The sequence below is a fragment of the Castor canadensis genome, chromosome 18 (assembly GCF_047511655.1).
Source record: "Castor canadensis chromosome 18, mCasCan1.hap1v2, whole genome shotgun sequence".
NCBI classification, from domain to species: Eukaryota; Metazoa; Chordata; class Mammalia; order Rodentia; family Castoridae; genus Castor; species Castor canadensis.
The window spans coordinates 16,724,433-16,738,304 of record NC_133403.1 but is presented as its reverse complement, the minus strand read 5'-3'; the positions used below and the strand labels follow the sequence as shown (position 1 = coordinate 16,738,304).

Sequence of the window (13,872 nt, the reverse complement as noted above, 5' to 3'; positions counted from 1 at the left end):
TTGGGAACAAGTGGGCAGAACAGGTTCTGTCTGTAGGTGAGGGGGATCAAATAATGTATACACATGTACGTAAATGCCAAAACTATAAAATTAAATTAAAAATGAAATAGTAATAAAAATCTATTAGATGATCATACAAATTAATGAAAAGAAAAAGAAAGCCAGGACTATAAATAGGTACATTGTGTGCGGGGGGTGGTGAATAAGGGAGATGAAGGTGAGGATATGTGGTTGACAAGGTTCATATACATATACATATGAAACAGAACTTTTGCAATTGCATTAAGTGGATTGGGAATGGACTTGTACAAAGAAAACCAATTTAAAATTCCAGAAACACCTCACTCCATGCCTTTCTTGATTTTAAGTTTTCTTTTCTTTTTAAGGTTTCACATATTTATTACTACACCATCCTTAAGGTAATCAAAGAATTCCAATTTAAAACACCCAACTGTCCAGGTAGCGTGACAAGCCAGCTTGATGCCAAGATGATCGCCAACCACGGAAGAGCATAAATATGTGTGCCATCTCTCACAATTCCATACAGACCCAGTTTGGTTCTCCTCCAGTGTCTCCTCTGAGAGTTGTACCTGATTTTGTTAACAGTTTTCATACGAATCCACTGGGGAATGGGACGATTTTGCTTTTGTTTCTTGGCCAGGAATCATTTGATTCTGAAAGTCTTGTGAGAAGACATGGTGAGAAGCTGGGCCAAAAGCACACACCATGATGGCGGACAAAATCAGAAGAGGGGGAGAGGGTGCTTTTAAGTTTCCTGTTGAGAAATCAGATTTTATTTTGACGGGTTTACCATTATATATATTTTTTTTCTCTCTTACAACCTTTAATATTCTTTCTCTATTCTCTGTGCTTGTTGTTTTAATGATAATATGTCATGAACAGGTTGTATTTTGGTCAAGTCTGTTTGTGTCCTGGAGGCTTCCTCTACCTGAGTGTGCAAATCTTCCTCAAGATTTGAGAAATTTTCTATTATTTTATTGAATATATTATGTATCCCTTTGGCCTTGGTCTTATGATGGAGTCAGTGAGTTCTTTCATATTCCTTTCACAGCTCTTGTGTTGTTTGACTAAGTGTTCTTCTGCTTTTTATTTAATTTCTATTTATCATCGAGCTCTGCTATTCTGTCTTCCACTTGTTCTCGTCTGCTGGAGTGGCCTTCCTCTGTGTTTTTTGTTTGCCTAAAGGGACTTTTTATTTACACGACTTCTGTTTCATTCATTTTTCTAAGGTTTTTCCATATCTCTGTTCAACTCCCCTTTTATACCTTGTGTTGTCTTCTTTATTTCATAGATCTCTTTTTTATATTGTCCTTTATTTCACTTTGATATTTATTTAAGTCTTCTCTAGGTTCATTTATTTGTTTCTGTTTCTTCTCTTGTGATTTATTTGTGGTGTCTTGAAATTTCTTGAGTACATCTTATACCTTCTGGTTAACCATGTCTAATACCTTCTCCATGAATTTCTCAGTAATGTCTTGCATGATTCTTCTTTGAGGGATTTTTTTGTGGGCCTCACTGGGCTCATTAGTGAAATTTATCATTGTTTTGTTGTGTTCAGGAACTTGGTATCCATTTTCTTCATTTCCTACAGTATCCTCTATTAAATTTTTGTTTTGTTTTGTTTTTGAAGAATGTAATTTCCTTCCTTCTTTTTCTCCCCATTGCTCCAGTTGCTGCTGTGCAACTATGTCCTTGATTGGATGGTTGATGGTTTTAATTACCTTTATTATTTCCCTTGATTTAAGTTTTGTATTTTGACTGACTTGATTGTTAGCTAGATTGATATGCTGTTTCTGTCTTTTGCATGGAGCTTTAAATTAGTAATAATAAATTCACAGGTTCAATGCCAGACCAGTTGTTTATATATTATATAGAAAATACTTTGGTGACAATATCTGTAAACAGTGAGATTTGGGGGATGTTTTGATTATTAGGCTACATATAGAAATTTGTTTAAATAGTAAAGGTGGCACTAAACAGGTGGGAAATAAAGGGGGTGGGTGGGAGAAGAGGTATAGGGTCTGCTGAGTTTTGTACCCCATGTGTGTATTGAGGTGTATTTCCACTGTCATACTGGAAGGTGCTTGTGAGAGGTAGTACAGGGGGCCAGTAGTGTGAATGTTTGTTATAGTAGCCTAGTCAGTAGGTGGTGAGTGTGTAAGAGGGAGGGGTAAGGTGGTGACAGGTTGGGGAAGAATAGTATGGGGAGGCAAAGATCAGTAAAGAGTGTATGAGAAGGAGCAGAACTTGTAGTTGGGAGGGAGAAGAATGGATTGCAGCACAAGAAAAGCAGGGAATGTGAAGGGGGTAAGAAAGAGTAGGGATAAGAAAATAGTGACAGTAAAGTTAATAATACAAAAAAAGAAAAAAACCAGATATGCCAACAACATAAAGTTCAGTCTGCTTGGTTAAAGTTTTGAAGTTATTCCTTTGGTGTCCAATCATGATATTGGCTCTTGGTGTCCTCGGTTTTGTGGGGAACTTGTGGAAATGGTCGAAGGATTTTTTTCTTTTTTTCCCCACTTTCCTTTGTCTTATTGGCTGTCCATTACAAGCAGGAACTCTGAAGTGGTCTCAACAGGTGACTGGCTTGTGAGCAGCATTTGATTCCTTCTGTCTACAGGGCAGGTTGCAAATGAAGTCTGAGGTAACTCACTTCCAGTTCATGCAAAGTGGTCAGAGCTCTTTTTTTCACCAAGAGGCAGCTGAATTGCCCTATAGCTGCAACTCTGTCAGGTGTCTCTTCCTCCAGGAAGGTGTGGCAATTCAATTTTGAGTACCTCCCTCACTCCCACAAGACCAGCTCAGGGATCTACCTCTGGTCCCATTTTGGGAGGTGGCTTGTTGCCCCACCCCTGCTTTCAGCCTTTGTGCCTCACCACACCTCTGCTAAGTGCTAGTTCTGTTCCTCTGGGATATTGGCTCTTCCATCCCTGCTCTCCACCTTTGTTACTTTTCCCACATTCATTCTCACCCATTACCACCCCCAAATATTTGTTTCCCAAGAAGAACTGATATCTTTGACTACTTCCAGATCCATATTCTGTTTCACATGGTACATAGCTTTATTTTTATTTTTCTTATCATTATGTTGTACTGGATTTGCATAGTGACATTTATAAAATTGTTTGCAATATAAAATAGTTAAATTCACCCCTCCATTATTCTCCTTTACCCCAAACTCCCCATTCTTAGAATGCCTTCCATAGGTCTCATTTTTCCATTTTCATAAATGAGTACATAATATTCCCACCATATTCAAACTTCCACACACTTTCCTTACATCTTTTCCCCCTCCCACTTGTACCAACCCTCAGACAACACCTGTTTTACCTTCCTGTCCTCTGGTTTCCAAAAGAGATATTAGTTTCTTTAAGATACTTATACAGGGAGTTTCATTATGACATTTCCATGTATATATGTATTATGAACTGAATTGGTACATTCCCTCTGCTTTTCTCCTTTCTATCTTAGTACTCTTCTTACAGTGATTTCAACAAGTTAAAAGTTCCATATTCATCTTTGTATGGAAAGTACATCAATCATATTCACCTTCTTTTCTTCCTTGTTTTACACTCCCTCTTCCATTAGTGACCTCCCCCTAATGTGACCTGTTTTTCATTCTTTTCCTTCATTGTTTAGGTGTCTGTTCATAGTTCACTGGGATTTTGCATTGGTATTTATATCTGTACATGCACAGTACTTAAGGCAATGTAAGACCCTCCACTGCACTTCCTCTTCCTTTTCCCACAATTCTGCATTGTTTTCAGAACAATGGTCAACGTTTTTCAGCATGTTTCCTGTTTCTTGTTCTTACATAGATGTGATGTACTTCATTATTAATTACTATCTTTCTCAGCTTCCTTTCCTCCTCTCTTGGTCTCCTCTACAAGTCCAAGTTTTGCATACTTTTTCTGTGTATATTTCTATGTATATATAATATTGCTTTTATTTGTATTAATCTTTATTCCACATATGAGAGAAAACAAGTGGACTTTGGTTTTATGAACCTTGCTAACTTCACTTATGATGATGTTCTTCCATAACAAGCATAAAGCCCTGGGATCAAACTCCACTACCATAAAAAAAAAAAAAAACCAAAGATGAACATCTCTGGTCCCATCCCTTTACCAACAAATGACAAAATTACCTTCTTTTGGGGCATATCAACTGTTTCCATAATAGTTGGCTATTGTGAGTAATGCTACGATAAGTATGGGTGTGAAGATGTCTGCATTGTAACCTGACTCACATTCCTTCAGATACATCCTTAGAAGTGGTATTGCTGGATCATATGGCAGCTCTATTTTCTAGTTTTTTAAACAGTCTCCACGCTATTTTCTATAGTGTTTGCACTAATTTACATTCCCATGAGCAGTGCATGAGGGGTCCTTTTTCTCCACACACCCCCACAACATTTGTTGTTGTTTGTGTTCTTTGTTATAGCCATTCTAGGGGAGTAAACTGGAACCTTAATTTGGTTTTGAATTGTATTTCTTAAGGTCAGAGACGTTGAGCATTTTTCATGATCTTTTTGTCATTTGGACTGCTTCCTTTGAAAAACAGCATTCAGTTCATTTGCCCATTTCTTCATTGGACGATTGATTTTTGTGAGGAGTTTAGTTTTTTGACCTCCCTGTACTTTCTGGTTATTAATCCCTTGTTAGATGCGCACCTAGGAAAGATTTTCTTTGGGACTACTTCTTTCATCTGCTGACCATTTCTGTTGTTTGCCAGAAGCTTTTTAATTTCATGTCCTACTATTTGTCAGTAATTTCTCTTAATTGGTAAACCATTAGAGTTTTATTTAATAAGATCTTGCCTATATCTAGTAGTTCCTTTGTATCCCCTACTCTTCTGAACTAGTTTCAATGTCTCAAGTATTACATTAAGGTTTTTAAAGCACTTTGAGTTGATATTATATAGGGTGAGAGTCACAGAACTAGTTTCAGTTTTCTGCATGCAGATATCCAATTTCCCCAGGAACATTTCTTGGAGAGACTGTATTTTCTCCATTGTGTGGTTTTGGCAACCGTTCTAGTGCTCAGGACCCCACCCAAAGGTTTCTTGGCTTCTTTGAAGTTCAAATAAGCCCAAGACCTCAGCCTTCTTGTCAGAATCCCAAGAATTTGGGGACCCAAGGTGTGCCCAGTCCTACCCAAACCCAGCCCCCAAGACTCCCAATAGTGAGACAGATGCTCACTCTGCAGAAGTAAAGAAATGCTAAAAAGTAGAGCACAAACCAATGTGTTGGAAACAAAAAGCAATAGGAAAATCAACAAAACAAAAACTGTTTCCTTGAAAAGATAAATAAATTTGATAGACACCTAGCCAGACTAAACAACAAAAAAAAAAGAAAAGAAAAAAAGAGACACAAGAAACATGCTGTCAATATGAGAAATTAAAGAAAGGACCTTACTAATGATTCTGTGGACATTAAGTGAATAATAGAATGTAATAACTAAATAATGAGCTACACTCCACTCCAAATAGCAGGTTTTTAAATTTTTTTCTTTACTTCAGTATTGTCTTCATGTACAGATATTATAAAATGCACACACACTGGAGATTTTACATAGAATAGGATATGGAAATAATATTTATGGGCAATTAGGAGAACTGGAATTGTCCAGAGAAGTTTTGAGGATCATTCTTCCTTAAACGTTCTTTATTAATTCCCCTTGAGTTCTTCCTTTGTGAACATGTGGAAATTCTCACCAGTCTGTACTATGGCTATCTCTATGTTAGTTGCATTGCATTCAGGTTCTACCCCATTACTTGTTTGAGGATGAAGACTTCATGACTTCTTTCAGAGTCATAGACTTGAAATCCAAAGGGAAGGACATGAGCCACTGATTATACATAATGCCTTCTTTCTTAAAAGCATTTTCCTGACTCTCTCTTGTGGTAAACTTTTCACAAGGATAAATAGCTTCTTTTTAATGCTGGAGAAAAGAAAGCCTATGTGATCCTGAACAAGAATAGAATATGAGATTAGACATGGAAGAAGACAAGTGCACCACAAATAATGATTTTAAGTCTTCATTATACAAACATGAACCTTTAACAAACTGTGATTCTTTTAAAATCAGTAAATTATTTTAGTAAATAAGAAGAAAGAATAGGGGCTTGTCTTGCTATCTTTTAAGAAATAATTTTATTAGTTAAAGAAAAGCTCATATCATATGGGAGCAGGAACAAGTAAATAGTGCAGTAAAATAAAATGATGTATGTGTGTGTGTTGAAACTGACCTGTGAAATTTATACCCAATACAAAGAGAAATTCTTTCATCAAAAATTCTTTAATCAGATTATGAAGAAAAGTGGTTCACTAGAAGTACATAAATGTGTCCCTTCCTTATGCCCATACATAGGTAGTGAAGTAGTAGGTAAGTAATACAGCTAATGGAAGAAATTATTGGTGATTGGTTGGGCAAAGTCTTTCTACACAAGACCCAAACTAGAAGATAAAAAATGGGTGTTGACAACAGAGAAAGTATAGAGAAAAATCAATAATGTCTGCTTAAGGGAAGGCATTAGAGATAAGTAGACAAGGGACTAACATAAAAGATGCTTGCAGTATTCAGAACGCACAACTCAAGGATGCTGATGTGATTCTGTGGTAGAAAAATCATCAAAATATTGAAAAAAATGAAGGCATAAAAAAAAGTTATAATTGAAGTGATAAAACAATTGAAAAAACAGGCATGGAGCATGAGTTAGTTTAAAAGTGATGAGTCCCAGAATCCAGAAAACATACTAAAATATTCCCAAAATCACTGGTAACCAAGGAAATGGAAATTTTTAACTAGAGTTCATATGACCTTATTATGTGACAAAAATTATGAGAATAAATGATGGCAAATTTTGGCAAGTAATGGCGCACTGCTGGTGGGAGATTCATTCTCAAAACTCTCTGAAAACACTCAAAGTAATTAGGTATATGTTTGCTCTATGACTTAATGATCCCATTTAAGAAAAGTGTTTTAATGGGTTCTTAATGGGCTATTAATTGAAAGTATTCTCTGTGACATTACTATAGATCTTAGAGAGTGAAACCCAGGGAATTAATACATAGAACAGGATAGATGGACTAATATGCATTGGATACATACAAATAGATAGAACTAACCATGTGTAACAATATATTCATATAACTTCTGCTATATAGAGATATCTGTATTTATTTTTATATAGCTAAATGTTGTATTTATGTAAAGCAACTTATATAGTCACCAGAAATTAGTAAAAGAATTGAGGAAAGAGAAAGATTCACAATACAAGGACATTTTTCCTTGTAATCATTTTAAAGTAGAACAAAGACTTAAGGTCAGAGTGCATATAAGTAAGAGTATGAAGATACAACTACAATGTACTAAGAACTAAGAAGTAAGATAAGCTCAACTCCACCTCTTCTTGGACCAACACATGAATAAATAAATTATATGAATGCATAAGTAGGAATATTTAATTCCTATGCATAAGAATTACATAACTCATTTATTAAAAACATTTTAAGTCTGTTCAGTGAGGTCTAGTACCTTAACAAAGTAAGAAAATTATTTTGTTTATAAAAACAATTTTGCTTCCTAGTACTGCTCATGTAAGTATTATCACAACTGATTGTGCTCAGGCTCATTTGGAAGGTTTTCAAAAGAGAATTGCAAATTGCTTACTCAGGACCACTGAACAGCCAATAGCTCTATTAAAGACTTTGTTGGATGGGTTTTTAATTCAGTTCTTCACCTAGTTCATAATATTGTATGTGGATTCTATGAAACAGATAAACAGAGCACTGACTTACCACCAAGGCTCCTTGCTTTCTTCTGAGTTTTAGTGGATATTGCTCTGTGTTCCAATGAGAAAAATAAATATTACTCAATTCAAATTTTTCTGAAAAAAATAAAAACATATTTTCTGAAAGTCAACATTCTCTAAGCAGCAACAAAATATTTTACTAAAACAATAATTAATGCACACAAGTGTGAGATAAGAGTACAAAAATTGTTTTTAATCCTGAGAACGGCTAGAGGAAACTATTTTCAAGACTTATTCCTGCCCAGTTGGGGCTTACTTTGTTGAAGAAAACGTGTGAGTTTTATCACTAGTCTTATTTTTATGCCTTCTTTAGCGTTTCAAGCATCTAGAACAATTGCAAAGCCTATTGTAGTGAACAGTTGGAGAAATTTTATACGCAAAGATCTGGTTTCTCTCCTTAGCAATGAGGTGATAGAGAAGTTACAGGTGAGGAAGTGGATTGAAAGATTTAAATGGAAAGAGACATAGGAAGAAAGGATATGATATCACAACTCTTCAAATAAGGTAGGTATCAAAACCTTTCTTGACCAGTTTTCTCATATTGTTCAACCAAAAAGGCCCAGGAAAAGTTCACACTCAATTATCAACCCATAACTACAAACAGAAAAGTTAGAAAGCTGTCTTAAGCCATTGACCTAGCTAAAATATTATAAAACTCATCAAAGACAAGTAAGGCTGAGCAAAGCTATTTGTTGCTTGTATACCAAAGGTTTATCCAATAAACCTATTTTCAGTAGTGAAGAAAGCTGCTGTCCAGACCACTACAGGAATACAATGACTATGTGTAAATAAGTTAAAAAAAATTCACCCAAGGAAAAATCATAGATATTTAAAAGATAGTTCCATTTCCCTATGAAAGAGTCCATCGTCCTCAGAGGGAAAATCATTACTGAATTATGTGATGGACCCTGGGGTGGGCAAAAGGAGAGGTTTATGTTGTTAAATTTTCCTTAACTTGTTGAGAAAGAAATAATATGCTGAGGAGAATGGAATATTTATGCAGCAGAAAAAAAGTAAATTAGAAGCTATATGTATCATGATTTGTTTCCTGTCTAGAGGAAGATAAATGAGTTTCCAAAACTTATTTCTGTAGTTAGGAAACTCTGCCTCTCACCTCTTAGGAAATGCTGAGTTTTCAATAATTTGTCCCAAACATCAATTCATGCACAGCCAGTATCTCAGAACTTCTCTTCAGGCTTGTGAAAGAACAAACATCCTGGACTTATGATTTAAGAAAAAAAGGATGATCCTAGATCTTCTGTTTGCTCTATGGTGGGAACTTTGAGTTTTGTAGAAGAAAAAAACAAGAGGCAAAATCATGTCCCAAAAATGAGAATTGAGCACCATGCAAAGATGAGCAGTGGGATTTTTTGTTTCACTGTGTCTATGGATCACTTCCTAGCAGTCATACAAATTAATGGAAGCAAAGAATGCTGGCAGTCATGATACCTTAATACTGCCTCCTTCTCCCTTTTCTTTCCTTTTCCCTTCTGCTACCCTCACCCTCTTTCCACATTCTTCCTACCCTGCTAGGGCAGAAGGCCTAGGTCCTAGGAGCAGTCCTATTAAAACATTTCTGCACACTTCAGGTACAGTAGTGGTCCATAAACCAAGATCAGGCTTTGTCCTCATCCTTAATCTGTGAGAGGACCACTGGTTCAACAATAATGGGTACCATGGGGGTTTGGGTTACTTGCACACATGGAGCTTCTTGATAGCTCTGTTTCTCCCCAGAATTCACTCCGAGTATTGTAAGTTTTTCCTCATGCCAGACGTTTGCTTTGAGCTTTGTCTATAGTGCATACTGCCATTTTAAAATATTTTTTTCTTTGAAAATTGCTCTATTTTGCATTCTAATAACACAAAACTATTTCTGTAATGTGTTTGAATAGATGGGATAATTTTGGAAACTTTTCCTTCTTTGGTTTTAGTTCTTACTTGGCATTACTGGGGTTTGAACTCATGGCCTTAAGCTTTCAAGGCAGGAGCTCTTATTACTTGAGCCATGCCCTCAGTCCTTCTGCTGTAGTTGTTTCTCTGAATAGGGTGTCCAGTTTTTCCCAGGTTAGCCAGGACAGTGATCTTCCTTATGACTATCATATAGCTGGGATGAGAGGAGCATACTTATTGGTTATGGCTTATTGGTTGAGATGAGGCTTGATAAGATTTTGTCTAGGCTGGCTTTGAACCATAATGCTCTGAATGTCAGCCTTCCAAGTAGCTGAGATTACAGAAGTGTGCCTCCCTGCCCTGCCTTATTTTTGCCCCTGATGCTTTATTTTAAAAAACTTCAACCCCACAGAAAGTTGCACAAATAGTAAAATTAACTATTTATCTGGTTAACTAATTGACCTTTCATCCTGTCTTACCCAAGGTTAACATTCCTAAATAACTGAATAAGTTATCTCCTAAGGACTAAGTGCATTTGGCTACATAACCATAGTATCATTATTATAAACACAAAATTGAACATGAGCAATAATCTTATCTAATATTCTTTTCAACACTCAATTTTCTTCAAGTAGTCCCAAGATATGCCTTCTACATGTTTAGTTGTTTTGTTATTGTCATTCTGTGGGTTTTTTTGCTTTTGTGGAAGTAATGTTTGAACTCTGGTCTTCATGCTTTTGAGTCAAGGGGTCTATTGCTTGAGCCATACATCCAGCTTAAGTGATGAGTTGGGTTTCACCTTTTGTTTCTGTTCTACTATCCTAGACCTCAAAATTGAGGTTCTCCTGCTTCTGTTTCCTGAGAAGTTGGGTTACAGGTGTGTACCACCACACCTGGCCCGAATGTTAACATTCAATATAACTTTCATCTTTAAAGATATACATGAACATAACTTTAAAAGACAGGCCTTTGTATGAGAAGGAAAAGAGAAGACTCACTTTCCTTATTCCTGAATTTCTTTTCCCCTGAACACTTGAGCTTACACCTTAACTATACCATCTGGTTTGTATAGATGTTTTTCTTGTATTTGTTTTTATTTGCTGAGGATTGAATTCAGGACGTAGCGCTTGCTAAGCATTAAGAAAGTTGCTATATTTAGGCTCATTGCCTGTATACAGACACACTCATTATTGCTACGTAACCACTCATGGACAACTAGTTATGTAACCAGTATCTGGATTCACATGCACAATAGATGTAATAACTTGACTGGGTGCCATTTTGTCTACAGATGTACAAAAAGAGCTGTGTGAGCAGGCTGGGGAAACAATGTAGTTGATGATGGGGGCTAACTGGCTGGCTGTTACAATCAGTAATAAAGCCTATAAAACTTACTGATGGCTCATTTTTCGTCCAGTCTGCTGAAATCAGTGAACCCATCTGCTCAGAACAGAGCATTTGAATTACTGTAGGTAAGTACTGTACCACGTGAGAAGGGCCCCAGCCCTTTGCTTTTCAGATAGGGTCTCCTCATTTTTGCCTGGGGCAGGCACAGTCTGCAATCCTCCTGCCTCTGCCTTCTGAGTAGCTAGCTTACAATCCTATTTCAAAACAACATGCATGTCCAGCTACTTCCTGAATTTCTTGTTTGTTCCAGACATTATCTCTGCATTTCTTACTATGAATGAGTGCCAATACTCTTGCACTCCTGCCATCACTGCTGTCTCTTCTTATAGTCTTTCAATACAGTTATATAATCATTTGAAAAGCATTTTGAGAACAGAGGCTGTAGTTCAGTGGTAGAGCACTTGTTTTGTTATCCAGGGCCACAGTAACATATTAACATATACATAAATGTACAAAAGATTTAATGAACTTTAAAGTACTTGTCACCCACTCCTAACAAACATTAACCTATGGATATTCCTACACTCTCCACACCCCATCTGAACCTCATCAATTTTCCCTTCCCTTCTAGAGTATTTTGAGGCCAATCCCAAACATCTGTCTGAGAAAACACAGTCCTGAATCCACAACAGGATGCCTGCCAAGTCTGTGGTCCAAGGCCTTTGGGGGAAGGCTCATCTTTCTCCTGGCACAATGCCATACTTAGAACATCTACAAGGTGGGGCCCATTACAGACCCATTATCATGTGCTAGGTGTCCCCACACCACTCTTCTAACCACCAGCTTCTTTCTCATTGGGGCTCCTTGTGCTTCCACTGGGCCAACAGAAAATGAACACAGGATTAATCATCCAAGCCTGGCATGTTGAGATGCAGCAGATCTATCAAAAACTTGAAGCAAGGCAAGTGTGGAGGCTAATTGAAAGCCTCTGAGTTCCTGTCCAACCAGATGGCAAGAATGGAGATAGCCCTGAAGGCAAATTGAACAGCAGCAGAATCAGAGGCCTGGCCTTTCCTCTCCCTTCCTTGCCACAGCTGACATTTGGGTCCTGGGTTCCTGGGCCTGCCCCTGCCTATCCAAAAACCAGCACACCTTAGCCCAAGTCTCTTGTCTGGCAGAAAAGTAGATAGGCAGAAACTTTAGGGAACCTCAGTGGAGCTCAAGCTAAAAGGTTTGAACACATAATTCCTGTTCTGGGATTCTCTATACATTTCTCTGTGTGCCTCTTGGCCCCTTTGCCACTGGAATGTCAACTTCACTAGTACATGTCCTACTAGCTGTCATGCAAATGGTGCCAATGGTCCTCAAATTGTGTTTCCTGATTCATCACTTCCATAAGCACCATTTGCGCTCCACTTGAGAGGCACAACTGAGGGACAACTGAGTTCCTTTTGCTAAGCATTGAGGCTCTCACATCTATTTGGTGGTCTGGAGGGTCAATGGGGTGGGCAATGTCTCAGGTAAAGGCTGCCTTGTGATGATGGATTCTCATAGGTGCCTGCACTGAGGTCTTAGAAACCACCTCAGGTGCTCAGGACACCAGCCACAGCTCTCTTTGCTTCTTTGTAGTTCAGATAAGCCCAAGACCTCTGATCTCTATGCAGAACCACAAGAGTTTGGGGACCCAGGGTGTGCCCAGTCTTACCCAAACCCAGGCCCCAAATATCCCCACTATCTCCATTCTTGTGACAGGTGCCCACCACATTTACCCAATAGTTGCTCACCTTTTGAACTTATCTTGTTGGAACCATACTTAGAAGAGTCCATGAAAGAGTCATATCTACTATACCTGCTATGACACCTAGTGTTATCGAGTGACTTTCTAAGGTAATGAAGCCCAGAATAACAGTGATTTATTTTCTCTCTTAGCAAATTATACTAAGTTCCTGAAAATTTGCCATCACCCAGTAGGGGTCTCAAATATATATATATTGGTGCAAAAAATTAGGCCATTGGCTCCTTCCCACATATTTCACTGGGCCTGGGATTCTCAGTAATCTAAGAGGTCTCTGATCTGCTACAGTTAGGTTTGAAATGACATTCTCCATGGAATGGGGAAAATCCTTTAAAAATCAGGAAAGTGCTTTGCTGAGGCCACTGGTGAGTGAGGACAAAGGCTGAGATCTTCCAAAAGTGAGACTGGGAAAGCATAGAAGAGCCAAAGCCCCAGGCAGCTGACTTCAGAGGAGTAGGCCCATGATAAGAACTTCCAGCATTCATCACTCTTTGTCCTGGAAACACAGTATATGAGGTTTTGACTGAGCACACGGTATATACTCTCTTCTAAGGACAAGAGCAAAGCAGGGCATTACCAAGCCACAGCCATTAGATGGGGAAACCTCTAGTTATTGAGATAGTGCTCACGATGTGAAAAGCATATCCAGCACTGGTGGGGGTTGTGTAATATCAGTAGATGCCTATAAATGTGGGGACAGAGAGGATGTCCTCAAACATCAGCAAAGGCAAAAGGCCATCCAAAAAATTGTCCCTGTGCCTGCCTTGAGGATCTCCTTGCTTCAGAGTTCAACCACTCTGGTTTGTTGAGGACCAAAAAACGAGTTCAAACATGGAAAAATAGGAAACTTGAATGAGACTTTGCTGTACAGTGAAGTAAGCTACCTGCTTGAGATTGAAGGTGCCTGAGCACCAGGGTTCTATGTTGTCTGTGGTCCTTAATGCGTAAAGTGAGGTCATCTGTAAAGACTTTCTCAACTGAGCCTCTGCCTCAGAAAAAAC

The 13,872-nt window shown here is 37.9% G+C and overlaps 1 pseudogene; it reads right to left on the bottom strand.

The window, feature by feature from the left end:
* Positions 1 to 379: 379 nt before the first annotated feature.
* LOC141410422 (large ribosomal subunit protein eL39-like) lies at positions 380 to 697 on the bottom strand (annotated as a pseudogene).
* Between the last annotated feature and the right edge of the window lie 13,175 nt (positions 698 to 13,872).